This window comes from Parasteatoda tepidariorum, chromosome X2 (genome assembly GCF_043381705.1).
Source record: "Parasteatoda tepidariorum isolate YZ-2023 chromosome X2, CAS_Ptep_4.0, whole genome shotgun sequence".
Lineage (NCBI taxonomy): Eukaryota > Metazoa > Arthropoda > Arachnida > Araneae > Theridiidae > Parasteatoda > Parasteatoda tepidariorum.
The window spans coordinates 37,147,470-37,166,155 of record NC_092215.1 but is presented as its reverse complement, the minus strand read 5'-3'; the positions used below and the strand labels follow the sequence as shown (position 1 = coordinate 37,166,155).

At 27.7% G+C, this 18,686-nt stretch overlaps 1 protein-coding gene and 1 long non-coding RNA gene across 4 annotated transcripts in view; one reads left to right on the top strand and one right to left on the bottom strand.

Annotated features, from left to right (window-relative positions):
• The window catches only part of LOC107441841 (leucine-rich repeat-containing protein 24-like), a 139,786-nt gene extending 122,172 nt beyond the window's left edge, over nt 1-17,614 (bottom strand). For 2 of the 3 annotated variants that reach the window (XM_071188125.1, XM_071188126.1), the window contains exons 1-2: nt 17,436-17,614; nt 6,615-6,804 (exon numbers count right to left, since the gene is read on the bottom strand). The gene's annotated coding sequence lies outside the window, so the exon portion shown is untranslated. The remainder of the gene's footprint in view (nt 1-6,614; nt 6,805-17,435) is intronic. The other variant, XM_071188127.1, reaches the window with a different exon arrangement.
• LOC139427210 (uncharacterized) overlaps nt 9,687-18,686 on the top strand; it is a 75,849-nt gene continuing 66,849 nt past the window's right edge. The window contains exon 1 of the long non-coding RNA XR_011638347.1: nt 9,687-9,874. This is a non-coding gene — a long non-coding RNA (uncharacterized lncRNA). The remainder of the gene's footprint in view (nt 9,875-18,686) is intronic.

The following is an 18,686-nucleotide window of genomic DNA, read 5'->3' as shown; positions in this document are numbered from 1 at the left end:
AGCCATTACATTATGACCACCCTTCATGTATACCAATGGGCTCTCCTAGGTTTCTATAGTTTCTCGCCAAGGAACAATGCTTTCATGGGGCACATTAGGAACCATAATCCTCGTAGAGCAATCCCTGACGTCTGGAAGCTACTTGAACATAGTTGCAGACCAGGTTCACCCATTCATGGCAACAGTTTTTCCTGCGGGGCATGGTGTTGACCAACAGGATAATGCACCATGTCATAAGGATCGAATCATCATAGATTGGTTCGAGGAACATTCCAGTGACTTTCTAGTCATGTCTTGGCCCCCAAATTCACCTGACCTTAATCCAATAGAGCATTTTAGGTCCTACTTGGAAAACCAAATTCGTGCTGCCACGCTACCCCCCCCCCCGCAGTGTGAGGGAATTATATGACCAGTTGGTGTGTGCTTGGTACCAGATACCCAGACTACCTATCAGCATCTTGTGTAATCAATGCCACTGCGGGTGCTAGCAGTTTTGAGGGCTAAAGGTGGTCCTGCATGTTATTAGCACTGAGGTCATAATGTAATGGCTCATAGGTGTATATAACAACAACAAAAAATTTAAAATGAGCAAAAATCTCACTTTAGTTTATTTTCATCTGAGTTTTCTTGTTATTTCTGTCTAAATTACTTTTAAATACACATAACCTGTTCAATCATTTGAAGAAAAAAAACTTACTAAATGCACAGCACTTGTAACTTTTATCAACAATGTACATGTTTAATAGATAAAAATGAGCTCTAGACAAGGATTAATGACAATTTTTGACTGATGCTTCTATACTAAAATTTCACTTATCTTCGTGACACAGTGTTGATTTCAAGTACTCCAAGCCAAGTATCTCTTACACTTTAACCCCTGTTAAATATTGTTTCACTAGCGCATCGCTAATGTATAACTGGTTACTTAGATAAGGAGGGAAAAATAATATTTTTTTCCTTTTTTTTTTCGACGTTGAAAATCTTTTTTCCCTTCCTGACGAAAAAGAGATATTCCAGCGCGTGCCTCGAATCTATAAAAGAATTTCTCTACTTTTTCTCAGCTTCATTACCACGCAAAGCGCGATTTTAAACAACCGTTATGAAATACAATTAAGCAAGACTTCGGTTCACTTTATCATTCGCTTGTAGAGGAATTTACATTTTACTCCTAGAGCGAGATTTTATTTTGACTTACATATTTTTGCATTTTTTATTATTTATTTTTATTTAAAAAAAGACGCCAATAGTAAAGCATCTGATGCGTAAATTTAACTTCCTCAAGTACGAAAGAAAGTTCGTTAATGTGCCTCAGTTTAAGTCATATTTTTTTATGAGGGGATTTCAAATAAATATGCAAAACTTTAAAATAATAAATGTTCCAAATCATATATTAACGTTTCTTTAACAGCTTGTTTTTTTACATCCGCAAAATATTTCAATTCAGAGGAATGTGTGAAATAGTTTTTAAAGCAAATAAAATAATTTTTTCTTAAACTGATAAAAGGAAATTTGTATTTTTGTGTCAGTGTTAAATAAATAGATTATTAGTTTGGTTTGATTTGAATTTAAAAATAGAATAAAATTAATTCTATTAGTCTTTAGAGAATTCAAATCATACTAATGAGTATAGTATATAATCAAAGGCATAAATTTAACTAGCTAAAATACGAAAGGCAGTTCGTTAAGTGGCTTTTTTTAAAATCATAACTTTTAAGGAGGAATTTCTAATAGATTTGCTAAATTTTAATATAATAATTGTCTTGAATCAAGTATTATATTTTTAGTGGTACATTTCTTAACGTAGTAAATATTGCAATTTTTAGAAATGTGTGAATTAGTTTTGAATGGGTATAAAATAAAAGTGATAAAATGAAATTTGTAGTTTTGTGCAAGTTTTAAATAGATGGATTACTAGTTTATTTAATTTGAATTTGAAAGGACAATAAAGTTAGTACTGGGAAATTAAAATACCGCATTGAAATTTCGTCAATTTAGGCGTGTAAGGGCAGGTTTGTTCTCCACTCTTTCAAGTGCCCCATATAAGGTGGGCCAACGCTGCTCCCACAGTAAGGACAGACAGTACAGGGAACATCAATGCCTTGTCCGAGACTCGAACTAAGAATCTTTCTGGTGCAAGGCCAGTTCCTTGATCCCTAAGAAGTCCGGTAGGAGTATAGCAAATCATCAAAGACGTAAATTTAACTTGCTAAAATACGATAGAAAAATTGTTAATGTGGTTTATTGTAAATCATAGCTTTTAATACGCTTTTAAATACAGATTCTTAGTTTTCCTGCAAAACCAAGTTTACTAAATTACCGAAGCAATAATGGTTTGAAAGAATTATTGCGAATGTATTACTAAAAATGTGTTTTTTTAAACAAAATGATTTTGAAATAAAGCCATTAAATTGATTCTAATGCTCCCGAAAATACATGTTTTCTGTAAGCAAACGAGTCAAAAAAGTTTTAAATATATAAATGAATCTATAAAAATGAAGAAAAATGACTACATGTACTGCAAAAATGTTTAGCTTACCTTAACCCTAAAGTGGCACAGAGTAGGTGGCATAATTTTAAAAAGAAATAGTTTTTAAGACTGAAATGCAATTTTTTTTTTATTTATTTATTTTTTTTTTTTTTACAGAAAGTTAAAATTCCTGTATTTATTTTCATTTCTTTACAAAATTAAAACACTTTAATAAATTTACTTTAAACTGGTTATGTCATGGCGAGCATCTTTTTTCTAATCCCATGTGCAAGAAATAAATTTAAAAATAGTAAGTTCTTGGTCTGCCGTTTATTTAATGTGCGCTTTCAAGCGGAAAATTCTTATTTTTAAGATATGATTTGCATAAGAATTGGAGTTTCATGTCTCATCCTTATACATGGAATGACATAAAAACTATTAAGGCATTATTCATTCAGATCTTTTATGATCGATGAGGACTTTTTTAAATTCTGATTTTTCTCGCTTCTAGCAGAACAGATTTAAATGGTCACTAAGTGTCAAAAAAATTAAATTATATTAATAGTAAAAAAAAAATTAAATATAATGGGGGAAAAGACCGGTACATGTTCTGAGTTCCACTAATTTTTTTTCTTCATGAAATGAAAAATTTATGTGTTAAAATATAAAAATGATGTTAGTTTGTGTTCTTTTATTTGCACGAAATTCCTAAGAATTAGTAGCAATTTTTGTGTTATGAGAGAAATTTCTAATATAAGTATATATTTGCAATGTCTTTTGAAAAATTTATAAAAATTATACACACTGAGCTTTTCACAACATACATATTGTAAATAATTTCATTTACTTAGTAAATAAAAATAGAACTTGTAGTGTAAAGCTGGCATGCAGTTTAAAAAGAAATTGTTTTTATGATTTAAATCAAAAATTTTATTTTAATCTTTTGCATTTTAATATTGTTAGAAAAAAAATTAAAAACTGAGTGTATTTTAAACCGGTTATGTTACATGAAGCATAAAATTTAATAATTCCCATTCCAGGAAATAAATTTAAAAATAGTAAAGGTTTGCCGTATATTTAATGTTTGTTTTCTAGCGAAAAAATCTTATTTTTCAGATATGATTTGCATAAGAATTGGCGTTTCATTTCTCATCCTTGTATATGAAATGACATGAAAACTATAAAACCGTTAGTCATATCTCCTATGATCGATTGTGACTTAAATTCTGAATTTTTACCGATCAACCAGGACAACATTAAACATTCTCTAAGTGACTAAAATAAAAAAAAGGAAGACAAGACTAATGCATGTTCTGAATTCCCCATTATATGTTTATATATATATATATAAATATATATATATACATATATCACGCTCTAATTACATGTAAAAATATATTTTGGTACTTTTAATAATAAAGAAAAGTTTAACTCTTACTAAAAAAAATCTTCTGGATTATAGGAATTATAGTTGTGCTAAAATATGCTGTAAAATCCAAAAAAAAGTAGTTTGAATTTTTTTTTTTCATTCATATTCAAAAATGTATAAATAATTGATTTTGTAAATAAAATAAATTTCACTGGTGAATAACTGTTTCTCTTAGTTCTAAATAACTGCAAATTAGAAAAATTAGCATTTAAAAGAGAACTGCGTTGGGAAGATTTTACCTTTAAAGCAGAAAATGTCACTGGTGTTTCATGCTGTATTTCATAACCATAAATTATTATAATGCTAAATATGGAATTTTGCATTTATTTTGACCTAAATTAATACAAAGTAATGAAAAAAATAAGTTTTAATAAAAACTCTGTGTCGAANTATATATATATATATATATATATAAGGTGTAAAATAAAATTGTTTTCAGAAAGTATCAACACTCCGAAAATCATGTTAGTTTATATTCTTTTATTTTAGTGAAATTGTCAACGATTTATAGTGTTTTCAGTGGTATAGAAAAATTTCTAAGTTAAATATATGCTTGTAATCTGTAATGAGAAATTATTCACACCAGTTTTCTAACAAAAAAATTTACCTATTAGTGAATACTTATTATTTTACTTCGCAAGAGAAAATAGCATTTCTAGTGTAAAGTTGGCATTAGTTTTCAAAATAAATAGTATTTATGAACTAAATGTAATATCTTATTTTCATTTTTATGCAAAAACAATATTCTTGCATTTAATATTATCATTTTTAGAGAATAAATAAATAAAAAAAACTCTTAAAAAGTAAATTTACTTTCAATCGGTTATGTTATAGCAAGCATATTTTTTTCTAATCCCTTGTGCAAGAAATAAATTTAAAAATAGTAAGTTCCTGGTCTGCCGTATTTTAATGTGTGCTTTCAAGCGAAAAATTCGTATTTTTCAGATATGATTTGCATAAGAATTGGCGTTTCATTTCTCATCCTTATACATGGAATGACATAAAAACTATAAAACCGTTATTCAAATCACCTTTGATCGATGATGACTTTTTTAAATTCTGAATTTTTTCCCATCAAGTAGAACAGCATTAAAATGTCTCTAAGTTACTTAAATAAAAAAAAATTATAAGTCAAAAGACCGATACATATTTTGGGTTACATTATACGTTTTTTTTCTTCTTTATATATAAAATGAAAGAATGATTTCTTAAAATATCAACAATCTGAAAATCATGTTCGTTTGTGATCTTTTATTTTTGTGAAATTGTTGGTGATGAATGAGATTTTTATGGTATAGGGAAATTTATAAGCTAACAGTTTATGTGATCGAAAATTCTATAAATCCACGTTAAAAAGTGAAACAAAATATATAGAGAAGTAGAAATATTATTTAAAAAAAAATTTACATACTATCATAACAAATTGTAAAACTTAACTTACATTTTAACAACATTACTTACATTTTGCATACTATGAAATTTCGTTTTAGAAATTAAAATTATTACGATATGAAATATTGTTTTATGTTAAGGGTCAAAATTTGTCAAATATGGTAATTTTATTACGATACTTTAGAGCATGGCTTAAAAAACATTTATTCAGTAACATTTATTCTAAATGTGTGTTAATAAGAACTATAATTTTGAACCATTACTTATAACTAGAATTTCCGGTACAGCAGAACCATATAAATGAAAAAATCTTCGAATAAATGGTTTAAATACCGTGCATATTTGGTTTAATTACAAAAATATCATTATTATTAGTTTTTACCAAAAATATCCCTCCCACGTAGTAATTAAACCAGAATTTCCTTTCTCCGTGTACCGTAGCGTACCGTAAATTCTACTAACAGACCACTACAATGCCATATAATGAATAGGATATTTATATAGTATAACTCTTCAAACTTTGCTTAAATTTAACTGACAGTGTTTTCTTCATGTTTATGCATCGTTTGCCGAACATAAATTTTCCTCCAACACTATTTTTATGCGCATTAAAGTGTTTTCTTGGAAAATCATAAATTAATAAGTTAGCATTATTGAGAACAAACATTAGCAATTGACTTGAGGCTTTAAAGTTCTTTGTCAAAATTAATTAAAAACGTATTAAGATATAAAAGGCACTCCCTTAGTGTGATTAAAAAGATTAGGGCAGTGTAATGATATGTTATATTTTTCAAAACAGTCAGTAAGTTTCAAGGGAGAGGGAGAGATTAGGTTATCGGTGTATGTATTCCTACATGAAATGATGTCCTCATTCAATTAAATTTCTGTCATTTCGAAAAGTACACCTGGAAACAATGCTAAGGAACAGTTTGATGCGAAACTGTCATATGTATAAAAAGTGCTGCATATCACTGCTTTGTCCCATGCATTTCTTATTTGTGCTGAAACAGGCATCTATAGAATATTTTCAAAGTCTTATTTGTTGTGCTAACTATTAATTTCGCGTTTTTCGGATATAGGGTGGTAAAATAGGAGTAAAGCATCAAGTACCTTCTCATAAAGGTGTAGAGTTGAAAACTAATTGGTACTAAACTCCATTACTTTTAATACGTTGTCTTTATTTTTCCTTTCTTTCTCTTTCTAATAATAAATATCCGTGACATATTCTCATGTATAAAATTAATTTCATATTTTAACAAACACCAAAAAAAAGGACATACAAATTTTTATCATGAAAAAGAAAACAATCTTTTACGGGTATTTTACCATTTGTTTCGTCGGTAAGGACCAGTTTTATGTAGAACGAAAAAAAACATTACAGTTTCTGAAAACTAGTCTCATTTTTTTTCTTCATTTCATAGAACTGAAATTCTAGTACTTCTAAATTTTCTGTAGAATAATATGTGTATTCGATCCTACCCCTCTAATGGAATAAAACCAGAGGATTGGACTTCTTCTAGAAAAGAAAATCATTTATTAAAAAGGCAGAACATTAATGACTTTTCAGAAATGATATATTATACGCAACTAAAAATAAGTAGAAAAACAGGCTTATTATATTATGATATTCATTATATACAAGTATATACATTATGGTATGATATACGTCCCAATATTTGATCTTCCATTATCATTGCTTTTACTGCAGAGATTCTGTGCATCTTATGTTGTTCGCTAACTTAAAAATTAAATTCATAGTTTATATTCTATTAGAAAAATCTTTTGTAATTCTTTAGATATTATAACTAAAATGTTACTTACATAAATGGAATTAAATATATTGTTAACTTTATTGATTTAATTATTGACAGTCTTAAGTATAATTGAATTCATTAATAAACTTAAATTACACTGAAAGTTTGCGAAATTTTAAGAATTTATGTGTGTTACTCAGCACTCAGGATAGAAACGCATATTTATTAACAAAATATTCACGTAAATATGAGAGAGAATATTTAAATGAATAAAATAAACTATTAAATTCCTTCGGCAGAATAATTCTTAATTAGGGTACTAGACTAATTCATTATGATATGAAGGTTTAAATTCAATACTCATTTCTTTCAACTGAGATTGACTTAATTGAAAATCGTAATATAAATCAAGTCTCAAATCTTAACTCCATTTGCTAAGTATTACTTAAAATATTTGATGATTAATGTTCAAATTTCTCATTAGTTTGGTTATCAGTACTCATTGCAGACGGTAAGTAGAATGCCAACATTGAATCAAAATTCGCAACTCAGTTTGTGATAAAGCTCATTATTTTCTTAACATATTACTTAGTTTGAAGTGTTTCATATTATTTTAAACGAATTCTTAAGTAATGAAGTTTATTATTAATTAGTTAAATAAATAATCTCATAAGTTTCATTAAAGGATAACTACTTATAACAGTTAAATATTTCCATTATTTATAAACTAGAATTTATTTATAATTGTGAGGAGTTTTTTCAATTCCCCCCATACCCGAGCTTTAGATCATCTCAACAATGCGATTTTTGCATAAAAATAATAAGTAGATTAAGCGAAAGTAAGCTCCTTATAAATTTTAAAGCTCTTTTTCTTATTTTTTTAAATGCTTTTTTTACTTATAAAAGTTTTTTTAAGAAATCAATTAATTGAACTTAAATGCTTGTTTTAATTATTGTATGAAATAAGATGAATTTAAACGTACTTTATTTTTTTTACATACTGCAGAATATTATTTTCGTACATTTTTTTTTACATTTTCATTAATAAACAAAATCTAATAGACACAAATGAGGTAGTCATGAAACAGTCCTATAGGTTACTCGAATCAAACATCTCACATTTCCTATTATTTATTACTGTAACTAAAAATTCCGACCAATGTGGGTAAAATCAATTATATTCTTATGGATAATTGTTTTCTAAGGATACTTAAACAGAAAAAAATCATAAAATATTATTTTTAAGTGATAAATTATAAATTTATAATGTATTTTTCACGTTTTGATTATCAAACAAAATCTAATAAACTCAATTGAAATATCCGCAAAACAGTTCTAAAGGTTACTAGAATCAAATTTCTCACATTTCTTATTATTTACCACTGTAATTAAAAATTCCAACCAATGAGTATTGAATCAATTATATTTTTGCATTGCAGATCGTTTTTAAAGACGTATAATCAGAAAATAATCTTAAAATATTGATTTCAAATGATAAAATTGAAACTTTCATAGAGTATATTTTTACGATTTAATTATTAAGCAAAATCTAATAGACACAAATGAAACAGTCACAAACTAGTCTTAAAGGTAATTCGAATCAAACTTCTCACATTTCTTATAATTTGTCGGTGTAATTAGTAAGTCACTCAAATTTTGCATTTTGTTATTTAAAACTTCATTATTTAAAAAAATTATACCATCACTGCTTTTTTCATCATTTCTTCAATTCATATTTTCGACAATTATTAAATAGAATAATAAAGAAATTATATTTACTACAAATTATATTTTGCCTGGAATTGCCTTTGAATAAACGGATTTTATAATTGTGTGCAAACATTTTTCCATTCGCTTTAATATGATGAATTCCGCAAATGGTCCAAACATTGACCGCTCTCTTGACCGAACTATAGGGACCATATTTCCCAGACGGTGGGTACATATTTTAAGGGTCAGAAATCCGGATCTGACGAAAAAAAGATGGATTTATTCAGTGAAAGCACATTGCGTTTGATTTCGTAACTTAAAACATCGTCTGCAGTAATGAATTAGCATATTTAGGGTCACCCACTTGAACCCTTATGACAGAGTCCTAAAACTTGAAAATCTCAACATTAGAATGAAACATTAGTCAGGGTGGTCAGTTTTTAATTTTGCGTACTGTATATAAAAAACTGATAAATTACTGATGCTTCATAAATAATAAGAAATATTGAAACATAGTTTTTTTTCTATAACTTTAAATCCTAACTGGGTATCAATTTCCATATCTAATTGCAGTTTACCCGGCAAAAATTATTCATATGAAGTTGAATTTACATTTTTAATTATTTCATTAATTAAAAACCTACATTTCAGGTGTAAAATAACATTTACTGGAAATGGGGCTACGATAAATTGAAAACAAGGAAAATACCTTCAGTTTAAAATATTTATTTATTTATTTAAAAGTTAAATGGTGTATATTAAATTGCGTAATGAGTCTAAAATAAAGGGCTATCAGTGATTCTTTGGCAGTGTTTCCTTTCATATTATAATTTTAGGTAAAAGCGGATGATGTTAAGTTATTACAGTTTCCCCTAGAAGTAGGAGGGATGCCAGTAAGAGGAAGCAATTAAATCGTAGCGAATCCGGTAATTGTTATTCTTGCTGCGTGTTTGTCTCTCGTCATGTGTCGCCGGACGAAGCATTGGACCATGATTGATGTTTTATTCAAGTGAAATTCTGACAAGATACATTTCACTCACCGTAATTAAATGCCAAATCGAAACAGCAGCCAAATTTGCGTAAAAGAAGTAGCAATTATGACAGATGAACTAAAGAACCATTGTGAGTAGCCATAAGTACTCATCGTTCATTTTTTTATTGTTATAGTTGCTCATGTGAATAAATCTAATAGTAAATGTAATGTGATTAGCTATTCTTCGTATGGTATAAAGTTAATGATTTAATCATGTTTTAATAGCTTGAAAAATTTTCCCAACGGAGAATAAGCTTTATAATATTAAAGATTGATGATTTCCTTTCAACCAGATGAGCCAGAGGATTTCATTAAATGATTTTCATTTTAATTTTTATGAATATGTCTTTTAATATGATCAGTGTATTCATTACGTCAGAAGAACGGGAAAAAAATTATTTTAGCTATTCAATCTTTTCTATACATAAAGAGAAAAAAGTGGTAATAAAGAAATATTTATGAAAAATACTATTCAATTAGAAATAATGCTTTTGAAAATTAAATGAAAACCTACTTTTTATGCTCAGTATTTTATGCATAGGTGTACGTAAATTTTGTTCAAAATTAAATCATTTTATCCAATAAATTTTTACTAACTTCTAAACGGATTTTGAAAAAAAAAAAGAGTTTTTTTTTATTCGTTTCTAACTATAAACTGATTATAGTACTTACTGATTATAGTATTTACTAACTTTAGTTTGAGGAAATTAATTTGATAATAATTTTTTTTAAAAAAATAATCCAATTGTTAAAACCAAAAATGGCCCTATTTTATCTAAAATTAATATCGTAAGCTAGAATATAAAATGCTAAATGGCTATACATTTGTATATGAACACGGAGAAGCAAATTCTGGTAAAATAAAATCTATGGTAATATTATTTTCGGCAAGAGAAACCCTAATTCTGGTCAATAAAACCAAAATATAAGCTATTTAAACCATTCATTTTTAAATTTCTGTCTATATGGTAGCAGTTTACACGAAATTCTGATTTTCAAAATCATAGTTCTTATTATTACACATTTAGTGAAACATACAACTGAAAATTACATTTAACCGAATAAAATTTTTTATACCATGCTCTGAAGTACCATGACAAAATTAACAAATTTTACCGCATTTTCTAAATTTATCTCAGTGTAAAATCAAACTTTATTCTTAATTTAATCAAAATCACTACCAAAGCGCTTCGGTAAAAACTATCTAGCTTTTTGGAGTTCCCATAAGACATAAACATGGTAAGCTAATCATATTGTAGCAATTTTTATCATATTTTTTTTCTCTAATGGAGCCTACTACTAGCATTGTCATACTTTTATTATATTATACCTTGAATATTCTTGAGTTTCATTACATAATACATTAGTAACGTTTAAACAGAGGTATGCTTATGTGTATCAAATGCGAATTTTATTACGATTCAAAATACAGATTTTTCCGAGAAAACAGGTCTGCTGGTATAGGTTATGAAGGAAATTAATTCTGGTTCATTTAACAAAAAAGAATTCTTCTGGTGAAATGTTCTTCTGGTAACTACACTGTACAATATTATGGTACTTTTAACCGTAGCATCTAATTTACCGGTGCATGTTCGAAACCAGAAATCTGTTATACCGTAATTTTTGCAATAATAATTACCGTAAAATTACTGAATCACCCTAAGTAAATAAATATCACCCAAAGAATTACGGTATAATATTTTACGGTACAATGGAATTTACTTAATTGCTATCACGTTTGCTTTTTGTGTCTAGGTTAAAAATAATTTGATAGGCAAGTACTTGTGCTCTGGTCGGATTATGGTCTTAGTAAGATTTAATTAAGATTTATTTAACGAAATTAAGCAAAAAATTAAGATTTATTAAAGATTTATTAAGATTTATTTAAACGAAAAAAAAAACTTTTTGGGATTAAAAATAAAAACATAAAATGAATTAAACTATACAATTTTTTTCAATTTTCTCTCCCCGTACAAATCTGGATTTTAATGCAATATATTTTAATAGTATTGTTACTTGTATACGAAGACAATTGACAAGTTTTTAGTTAGAATATAAAGTTTAATTGGATATTTCTTTCATTATACATAAGATTTTGCTTATAAATTGCTTAATAATGAAACTTTTAAATAGCACACAAAGATATAATTTAGTAAAAATCCATTTTAAAACTTTGAGAAATCTATAATTTATCTTTCTGCTGAAATCTAAACATCATTCCTAAGGATTAATCCTGATGAATTTAATTACGATGCATTAACAAAAGATTATAAATCTGTACATTTATTTTTAGCAATAACAATATGATTCAATTTTAATATGAAAATGGCACTATACGCATAACTGTATCAGATTCTTTCATATAATCTTCCCAAACATTTAATGGGATTTTATATTGCAACTAAGTATCAATTAAGCCCATTAAATTGTAGGGAACATTTTAGGTGGGAATGAATATTCCCAACAGATTAGAGTGATTTAGATTCGTGTAGAACAAGATCATATTAGTCGTAAGCATGTTTGACATTTAGAATTTGAACCTAATTACTACACTCTTGATATAGTTCTTTATGGATTTTTCATTAAGCTCTCTATTTTAACCACGTACATGAATTGTCGTGGTTTTTTGGTAAGTATTGTAAACAACCTTGTCAGCTTTTACCTATTATTCATTCATTATAACTTTGAGACTTGGTTAATAAGATTTATTGCTGGTAATTATAGCTGAATTATTTACGGGAGAAACACATGTGCATAACATAATTGTGTTTTAATTGAGAAACTCCTTGCTTACTACTTGATAAAATCATTGATCCTTGATATTTACTGTAAAATGTTTTTAGTAATTAAGTAAGTATTTGTTTCGCAAATATAAACAAAACCTGTTGTATCAAACATTTTTCCAACTTTAAACATAAATTGATTTTTTTGTCAATATTTCTCAAAAATATATAGTTTAATTATAATTGTTTTGAGATAAATTTTCAAGACATATTTATTCAGAGGAGCAGTTTTTGTGTCTGTTTTCGTAGTTTTTTATTCTGACTCATTTCGAATTTTTCTTCCAATTTAGTGTCTTCTTAATTAATTAGCATTTTGAAGTTTTTTCCTTCTGACCTAGAACCATTAAAAGAATGCGTCTAAGTACGTGTCAAAGAGCACTCAGTATGCTTATATTTTTATCTTTTTTTATTTATTGATTATTCAGACGTTTATTTGCTTTTTTGGGTTTGGTTTTTAATTAATGTTACTGGTTAGGATAAAAAAAAATTTCAATATTCAAAATGTGTAAAAAAATCAACATTTTCTGTCCCAATAGAGACAAATAGTATGTAATGCAATAAAAGTTCCAATCACTTACGCAACGCAAAATTTATCGTCATAGAAATGAAAAAAAATCTCCCTTTACTATTTTCCTACCCAAAACAGTATTTTATTAATTTGTATTAATTGATTTATGAATTAATACATTAATTATGATACATTTATGAATTAATATGAATTAACACATTAATGCATTTAAGATTTAATATGAATTAATACATTAATAAATTTTAAATAAATATTAATGTATTAATTCATATTTATTGTATTACTCATTTATTTAATTAAATATCTGTCTGATAGATTCAAAGTTATATGGTACGAGTAACATCAGCTGAATGTTTATCCATGAAAGAGAACTGCTTTTTTTTTAATTTAAAATGCATTTTTTTGTAAAATTCAAGCCTAACAATATTTAAAGCCTAATATCTAAGAATAACTGTATTTACTTTTAATAACGGTGGCTGACTGATGGTAAGCAATAGCAAGTTTCCTAAGACCGGTAAAAATTTAAAACTTCCTGTCCAGGCTAGAAGAATTGAAAGGGAAAAAATCAGGTTTTCTTTCATCTTGTGACGTCATGTATAAATGGGGAGTAACGGTTTTAAAAATTCGCTGGAGAAGATTGCAGGAAGATTTGTGGAAGAAGAATTAGATTAGCTTTATTTTTTTGGAAAACTTCCATTTTCTTTTATAGCTATTGCAGCATGTGCAACCTTATTCACTGTTTATCATATTTCTTAAAAATATGAAAATCACCATACCAACCGAATGTTAACTATTGTTTAAACGAAGTCCGTGTGAAAGAAGGTAGCAGAGAAGGAGGCAAGTGTAGACATGGGGCTGAAATGGAAATCCTGAATAACTATTAATTTTAGATCAAATTTTCGCTGTGAGATAACGTACAAGATTTGCAACGCTAATATACACTTCCATGTGCAGTTGTATAAACACACTGCAAATATTCTTTTGAAATATGCAGAAGGTTTTTAAATTTTTTTTTTACATTTTTATTATAATATTTTATTTTAAGAATTTCAACAAAAAGTGCTAGTTTTTTTTATAAAATATATTGGCTTCTTACCGATTTTTTATATTAAGTTTTACTCTGTATTGTTTCAATTAATCTACATTATTAAGCAAAAACAGCCACATACCTTTGGAGGCTTTTGTAGACACATGGTGTTATAGGAATAGTGTGTCATGCCCATACCAGCCTCATTAAGCTCCCAATGAAAATTGAATGGGGCTAGTGTTAGAAATTGAGTGCGTGTAAAGGAAATTTCTGTTACGTTTATACTGAAAAATCATTAAAAATTTCAACTAAAGAAAGGGTATGAGCTATAAAAACTGTGGAAGCTATTTAGCCAGTATGATGATCCATACATAGCTCTATAAAGTAGATTTCGTAAATTCATAGATATATATAACAGTTTTTAATTAAAAGTCCATTTTCTACATAAAAATCGCTTCTTGTGGAAATCTTAGTCTTTCGTCTTGTTTTTGTGCTACAGTTCAAATGAAGCCAATGTTGTTCCAACAAGGTTTTTTATGAAAAAAAATTTATTTTAATTTTTTTTATCCGACTCTCTCAGTTGCACGATGTTTCGAATTACTTATCTTTTGTGTTTTCAAATCTTTCTGATATTTTAGTGGAAGTCGTCCCCATTTTCTACTGTGACCTGGCTCCTTGATGGTAAACAGATTAATGGGGCAGTTTTCCTCTGATCTAAGGAATGACCCTGTATAAGCAAGGAAAAAGTGGTATGGTCAAAACCACCAGAATATTGTAAACTTTGCAGTGCTTACCGTGCACTTCACCGTACGTACCGTAAACTTTTCCGTGTACCTCTATAAAGAGCGTAAAAGAGTTTGGTAATTTTTACCGAAGCACTATGGTAATGATTTTGGTAAAATTAACAATAAAATATAGTTTTACAATATGTGATAAAATTTGGTAAATGTGGTCAAAATGAAGTAATTTTATCATGATACCTTTGAGCATTGCATAAGCGACATTAATTCGGTTAAACTTGCTTTTCATTTTTGTATTTCTTACTACATGGGTAATAATAAGAACTGTAATTTTAAAAACCAGAACTTCCTGTAAACCGTTTCCATATAGACAGAAAATTAAAAATGAATGGTAGCGTATTTTTGGTTTTATTAACCAGAATTAAGGTTTTTCTTTCCAGAAATGGTATTACCATAGATTTTATTATACCAGAATTAAGGTTTTTCTTTCCAGAAATGGTATTACCATAGATTTTATCATACCAGAATTAAAAACAACTAAATGTGTGGTAAGAATAACTATAATTCAGAAAACCAGAATTTCTGTTTAATCGTAGTCATATTAATGGGAAAATTACCAAATGAATTGTTTTAATACTGTAAATTCTGGTTTTACTAACCAGAATTATATTTATTTTTACTAGAAATATTTCTACTCTACAGTATCATAGTTTTACTAGAACTATTTTCTCCATTTACTTTATTCTTATACGATTCTGCAAATATTAATAAAAATAATTATAATAAAATGAACTACAAAAACCAAGCGTAGAACATATTAATAATTTCTTACTTTATCTCAACAATTTTCGGCATAAACTTATCAAAACTAGTTTGGTTCGAAAGCAAATCTTAAGTACCTAATGAATGTAACTGTAATCAAGACAACGATTACCTAGGTTCCTTAAACACGAAAGGAAACATGCTCTAAGCTTTGCTCTGAGCAACTATACTCTAGAAGGAAAGTATTCTAACAACTTTCCTTTTTTCCTCGATATTCTGTACGAGCAGTATACATAATTGACGCTACATTAAATTAAGTGTATTCTCGAGTTCTAACATTGTTACCTGGGCAAATCATTACTGGTGGTGGAAATAGAAGAATTTGCGGCAATGTAATATTATTTCTGAAATAATCGAGGTGCAAAAATGAGAGTTTCTTACCCATTTTAGAATTTCGAAAATTTTCTTCTTTTCAAACAATTTTGGAAGCATTTAAGTCTCGTAAACATTTTGTATAATTTAATACAACTGCGTAAGAAATTTGAACTTAGTATGCATATTTTTTATCTACCTTATGTATATAATTAGTTTTTTTGTTTGCTTATTTTACGCCTCATTTTTTCGATAATTATTTTTATAAAATAGGTAAAACATAATGCATTTTCACATGCAAATACGTATGTTTGGAATAGTTAATTGTGACATTTCAAGGAAAACATTAGTTTAATTAAATTTATTTTCAGTTTTGTAATTTTTATCCTATGTGAGAAATAAGAACTATAATTTTGAAAACCAGAAATTCCGGTAAACCGATATCATATGAACGTAAAAGTTACCAATTCAATGGTTATAATACAGTAAATTCTGTCAAGTAAGGTATTAAACGAGGTTTTATTAATCTATGTTGAGTCAGATTTTAAATCCAGTTACGACAAAGATTTTCTTAAACACATAATATTTTTACAAGCAAATCAGTTTGGTAGAGTTAATGGTGATATTAATATATAAAAGAATTTTGAAAGAAAACTCATTGACATAAAAAAGACAAAAATTTAGAAAACAATGAAATAAAATTTTAGTCTATTTTAATTAGGTTGATAAATTAAAAAAAAAAGAAGGAAATCATATAAACTAGACAAAATTTATGGGCTGCAACAGGTTTCTGCGCTATTTAAGAAGCTTATAAAGTGGTAGCCGAATTTAAAAGAAGCGAGAAATCTTTTGCAACATCAATTTTAGAACCGTCATTGTCAACTTGTACTTTAGTCGGGATGAGATTTTACAAATCGGTAGTAGTTTTTAAATTATTTAAAACTTTCTAAAAACGCTTCTTCGTTAACACTTATTAGTATATTTAATTACTAATAAATAATATTGACGAAATATGACCTTCTGGGGAGCATACCGTTATATTGAACAGTCAAATAGCAAAAGCCAAGCTATTTGACTGTTCAATTATTTCTGATAGTTATTTCTGATAAAAATATAGTCCCAACACCATTTTAAGTTTTTCACCGTGATGAGTACGCTGCTATTCAAGAAGTGGATGTTGATATATTGAAATTTCGAAATTTTGTCAATGAAATCTCAGAAATACAGAAATCCTTGAGCTATATTTCGTTAATTTTTCGAATTATTTCATCACGAAATCCGTGTTTTTGTGATGAAACGGGAGCTCCCAATAATATGAAGAAAATGTTTCTTCAACTCGAAACCTCATCAAAGTGCATTATGGGAGATTGTTAACTAGAATGACGAATTTGCGATGGAGTTTAGGTGATCAAAAATAAAGTGATTAAATAAGCTTACCGGGCAATATGGCAATGGAGGAGTTGGCTTTGTACCAGGAAGATTCTGGGTTCAAATCCCGCTTTGGGCAAAGGTGTAATTTATCTCCCTACTCTATATGTCTCTCTAGTGTTATTAAAGTGACATTGACCTAGCTATATGTTGCGGATTTAGAAAAGTTAGATACATTAGGTGTTACGTTTTTTCTAATAAAAGGACGAAATAATTCCTTACTATTGACAAAATTCATTTCCTCAAGGAAATGACGATAGTTATTTCGTAACTTTGATGAAATATTCGCTCGAAGCAAATACTAGGAAACAGTTCTGTAAAAAAACATAGAAAGAATTCGTTAATTTAAGTATAAATTTTTTACAGTAAATAATTTTAACCGCTACAGCTTTGTTCATTACGTAATTCTTATGAGCATATATTTCTGAGTACATTTATAAATTAAATAATTACAGTGATGTAAAAAAATTTATTTCTTTTCTTTTAACGGCATGCCCTCCAGAGAACCAATATGTCAGCAAAGTTATATAGATTATTGATTTGACATGTTAGGTAAAATAATTTGAAATTTCATAATTAAAATTAATATTTGCATGGTAATTGCAAGTCTAGGAAAATTTAAAAGTGGTGACAAGCGGTTTATGTGATTACAGTAATTTTTATCGGTTCTAATTTCAAGTCAATTTTAGTATTTCGCTTGATCAATACACGCATTTAATTCAAAAACATTTTCGGCCGAAAATAATTAGTTAATACATTGTGTTTTGTCGAATCGTCTTCACCCAATTTTAAAAATTCTTCTGGAATGAACCTATGCTGAATTAAAACCTGTATAATACTAAAATGATTCCAGGTGTACAAACATCCTCGCAAGTTCTTGTAAATTTTTTATTTGAAAGTGAAAGCCATATCAAATTTACAGCTTGGGCTAGCTTTTCTGTTTTGCTAGCAATTTCTATTTTTCTATTTTGATTATAAATTTACTACTTGTGCTTGTCAGTTTTGCGTAATCCTTTAAGCGCCATGTGAATCCTGTAATAAAGAGGAAAATCTTTAAAGCAGATTGAAAAAAGATTTTTTTTTCAAATCTTAGGATAGAAACAATATAATTTTGGAGAATTATTATTAATTAAATAATTGTGAGCTTGATTCCGTGTAGAATTTATTATATATATATATATATATATCTATCTATATATATATATCTATCTATATATATATATCTATCTATATATATATATATGCAAATACGTATGTTTG